This window comes from Arachis hypogaea, chromosome 11, assembly GCF_003086295.3.
Source record: "Arachis hypogaea cultivar Tifrunner chromosome 11, arahy.Tifrunner.gnm2.J5K5, whole genome shotgun sequence".
NCBI classification, from domain to species: domain Eukaryota; kingdom Viridiplantae; phylum Streptophyta; class Magnoliopsida; order Fabales; family Fabaceae; genus Arachis; species Arachis hypogaea.
In genome coordinates, this window is record NC_092046.1 from 63,905,763 (window position 1) to 63,910,551 (window position 4,789).

A 4,789-nucleotide genomic window follows, 5' to 3' on the forward strand; every position below is an offset into this window, starting at 1 on the left:
AAATATAAATTATATGTTATTTTTATTTTTATTTTTTTGAATTTTTCGAAAATAAAAAGCTTAAAATTAAAATAAAATCACATAATCTGAGCAACAAGATGAACCGTCAGTTGTCCAAACTCGAACAATCCCCGGCAACGGCGCCAAAAACTTGGTGCACGAAATTGTGATCTCTAATAATGGCGTCAAAAACTTGGTACACACAATCTTAATCTCAACTCTTTTTCACAACTCCGCACAACTAACCAGCAAGTGCACTGGGTCGTTGATGAGCGGATAATTTATACGCTTTTTGGCATTATTTTTACATAGTTTTTAGTATGATTTAGTTAGTTTTTAGTATATTTTTATTAGTTTTTAAATAAAATTCACATTATCTGGACTTTACTATGAGTTTGTGTATTTTTCTGTGATTTCAGGTAATTTCTGGCTGAAATTGAGGGACTTCAGCAAAAATCAGATTTAGAGGCTGAAGAATGACTGCAAATGCTGTTGGATTCTGACCTCCCTGCACTCAAAGTGGATTTTCCGGAGATACAGGAGTCCAAATGGTACGCTCTCAATCGCTTTGGAAAGTAGACATCCAGGGTTTCCAGCAATATATAATAGTCCATACTTTGCCTGAGTTTAGACGATGCAAACTGGCGTTCAACGCTAGCTCTCTGCCCTATTCTGGAGTTAAACACCAGAAACAGGTTATAAACTGGCGTTTAACTCCAAAAAGATCAGAGTCTCTACACATGAAAGCTTCAATGCTCAGCCCAAGCACACACCAAGTGGGCCCGGAATTGAATTTCTGCATCATTTACTTAATTCTGTAACCCTAGTGACTAGTTTAGTATAAGTAGAACTTTTTACTATTGTACTAGGGGTCTTTTTCCCTATTTTCGAATTCATATGCCATTTGGGGAGGCTGGCCATTCGGCCATGCCTAGACTTTGTTCTTATGTATTTTCAACGGTAGAGTTTCTACACACCATAGATTAAGGTGTGGAGCTTTGCTGTTCCTCATGAATTAATGCAAAATACTATTATTTTTCTATTCAATTCAAGCCTATTTCTTCTATAAGATATTCATTCGCACACAAGAACATGATGAATGTGATGATTATGTGATGCTCATCACCATTCTCACTTATGAACGCGTGCCTGACAAACACTTCCGTTCTACATGCAAACAAGCTTGAATGCATATCTCTTAGCCTCCTGATCGTGAGATAAGAGTCTTCGTGGTATAGGCTAGAATTATTGGCGGCCATTCTTGAGATTCGAAAAGTCTAAACCTTGTCTGTGGTATTTCGAGTAGGATCTGGGAAGGGATGGTTGTGACAGACGCAAAAGGATTACTGAATCCTATTCCAGTATGATCGAGAACCGACAGATGATTAGCCGTGCGGTGACAGCTCATTTTGGACCATTTTCACTGAGAGGACAGGAAGTAGCCATTGACAACGGTGATTCCCTACATAAAGCTTGCCATAGAAAGAAGTATGAAGGATTGGATGAAGACAGTAGGAAAGCAGAGATTCAGAAGGAACAAAGCATCTCCATACGCTTATCTGAAATTCTCACCAATGAATTACATAAGTATCTCTATCCTATTTTACGTTTTATTTATCTTTTAATTATTAAAACTCTATAACCATTTGAATCTGCCTGACTGAGATTTACAAGGTGACCAGAGCTTGCTTCAAGCCGACAATCTCCGTGGGATCGACCCTTACTCATGTAAGGTTTATTACTTGGACGACCCAGTGCACTTGCTGGTTAGTTGTGCGAAGTTATGACAAAGAACTGAAATTATGAACGTGCGCATGAAGTTTTTGCCGCCGTTACCAAGGAATGAACTATCACGATTTTGCATATCAAGTTTTTGGCGCCGTTGCCGGGGATTGTTCGAGTTTGGACAACTGAAGGTTCATCTTGTTGCTCAGATTAGGTAATTTTATTTTAATTTTAAGTTTTTGCTTTTATTCTTTTTATTTTTGAAAAAAAATTTCAAAAAAAATTTAAAAATTAAATTATTCTATGACTTCAGAATTTTTAAGAATGAATTCTAGAGTTTCTTCATGATCTGTTGAAGCCTGGCTGGCTGTCAAGCCATGTCTAAATTTTTGGACTGAGGCTTCCACTTATCATGGCAAGAGCCCTTGGACTCTCATCTAATCAACTGTTATATGCCTGATTTGTATCTGCTGAAGCTTGGCTGGCCATTGGCCATGTCTAGTGTTTTGGACCGGAGCTTTCACTGAAAGCTTGGCTGGTTAGTAAGCCATGTCTAATTCCTGGACCGGAGCTTTAGACTAACACTGCATGATTCCTGGAATTCTCATTAAAAATTTTGAAATCCTTATTTTTCTGTTTCCAATTAATTTTTGAAAAATTTTCAAAAAAGAAAATTTTAAAACCATAAAACCAAAAATAATTTTGTGTTTCTTGTTTAAGTCTTGTGTCAATTTTTAAGTTTGGTGTCAATTGCATCTTTTTAATTGTTCTTTAATTTTCGAAACTCATGCATGGTATTCTTCATAATCTTCAAGTTGTTCTTGATGATTTGCTTTGTTTGATCTTTGCATTTTTATGTTTTGTGTCTTTTCTTATTTTTCATATGCATTTTCAATTTGTTAGTGTCTAAAGTTTGAAAATTTCTAAGTTTGGTGTCTTGCATGTTTTTCTTTTCTTAAAAATTTTCAAAAATAAGTTCTTGGTGTTCATCTTGACATTCAAGGTGTTCTTGGTGTTCATCTTGACATTCAAAGTGTTCTTGCATGCGTCATGTGTTTTGATCTTGAATTCTCATGTTTTGAGTCTTTTCATTGTTTTTCTCTTGCATCATTAAAAATTCAAAAATCAAAAAATATCTTTCCCTTTTCTTCTCATAAAATTCGAATATTTGAGTTGACTTTTTCAAAAATTTTTAAAATCTAATTGCTTCTTATGAGTCAAGTCAAATTTTCAATTTAAAAATTCAATCTTTTTCAAAAATCAAATCTTTTTCATTTTTTCTTTCATAATTTCAAAATTTTCAAAATTTATTTTCAAAATATTTTTCTTATTTCTATTTCATATTTTCAAAATTAATGCTAACAATTAATGTGATTGATTCAAAAATTTTAAGTTTGTTACTTGCCTAGTAAGAAAGGTTCAATCTTTAAATTTTAAAATCATATCTTTTTGTTTCTTGTTAGTCAAGTAATCAACTTAAATTTTCAAAATAAAATCTTTTTAAATTTTTTTTTCAAATCTTTTTCTAAATAAATTTCAATCACATCTTTTTCAAAATCAATTTCAAAATCTTTTCTAACTTCTTATCTTTTCAAAATTGATTTTCAAATCCTTTTCAATTAATCTTATCTTTTTGTTTGATTCTTATCTTTTTCAAAACTACCTAACTAATTTTCTCTCTCTAATTTTCGAAAATCACTAACCTTTTTTTTTCAAAATTCTTTTAATTAACTAATTGTTTCAAATTTTAATTTTAATTTTATTTCTACTCTTAATTTTTGAATTTTAACTAATAATTAAAATAAAAATAAAAATATTTTTTTCTTCTTCTAATTTTCGAAATTCTCTCCCCCTTATCTCTTTCTAATTATTTTATTTATCTACTAACACTTCTCTTCTTCTTAAAAATTTGAACCCTCTCCCTCTTTCTGTGTTCGAATTCTTTTTCTTCCCTTCTACTCACATAAAGGAACCTCTCTACTGTGGCAAAGAGGATCCCTATTATTTTCTGTTCTCTTCTTTTTCATATGAGCAGGGACAAGGATAAGAATATTCTTGTTGAAGCTGATCCTGAACCTGAAAGGACTCTGAAGAGGAAGCTAAGGGAAGCTAAAGCACAACTCTCTGGAGAAAATCTGACAGAAATTTTCGAAAAAGAAGGAGACATGGCCGAAAATAATAACAATGATGGAGATGCAAGGAAGATGCTTGGTGACTTTACTGCACCAAATTCCAACTTACATGGAAGAACCATCTCAATCCCTGCCATTAGAGCAAACAATTTTGAGCTAAAGCCTTAATTAGTTTCTCTGATGCAACAGAATTGCAAGTTTCATGGACTTCCATCAGAAGATCATTTTCAATTCTTAACTGAATTCTTGCAGATCTGTGATACTGTTAAGACCAATGGAGTTAATCCCGAGGTCTACAGGCTTATGCTTTTCCCGTTTGCTGTAAGAGACAGAGCTAGAATATGGTTGAACTCTCAACCTAAAGATAGCCTGAACTCTTGGGATAAGCTGGTCACGGCTTTCTTAGCCAAGTTCTTTCTTCCTCAAAAGCTTAGCAAGCTTAGAGTAGATGTTCAAACCTTCAAACAGAAAGAAGGTGAATCCCTCTATGAAGCTTGGGAGAGATACAAGCAACTGACCAAAATATGTCCTTCTGACATGCTTTCAGAATAGACCATCCTGGATATATTCTATGATGATCTGTCTGAATTATCTAAGATGTCATTGGACTTTTCTGCAGGTGGATCCATTCACCTAAAGAAAATGCCTGTAGAAGCTCAGGAACTCATTGACATGGTTGCAAATAACCAGTTCATGTACACTTCTGAAAGGAATCCTATGAGTAATGGGACGCCTCAGAGGAAGGGATTTCTTGAAATTGATACTCTGAATGCCATATTGGCTCAGAATAAAATATTGACTCAGCAAGTCAATATGATTTCTCAGAGTCTGAATGGATTGCAAGCTGCATCCAACAGTACTCAAGAGGCATCTTCTGAAAAAGAAGCTTATGATCCTGAGAACCTGCAATAGTAGAGGTGAATTACATGGGG

The 4,789-nt window shown here is 34.0% G+C and overlaps 1 non-coding gene across 1 annotated transcript; it reads right to left on the reverse strand.

The window, feature by feature from the left end:
* Positions 1-4,292: 4,292 nt before the first annotated feature.
* On the reverse strand, positions 4,293-4,400 carry LOC112726040 (small nucleolar RNA R71). The gene has a single exon (XR_003165111.1). It is a non-coding gene; the product is annotated as a small nucleolar RNA R71 (small nucleolar RNA).
* Between the last annotated feature and the right edge of the window lie 389 nt (positions 4,401-4,789).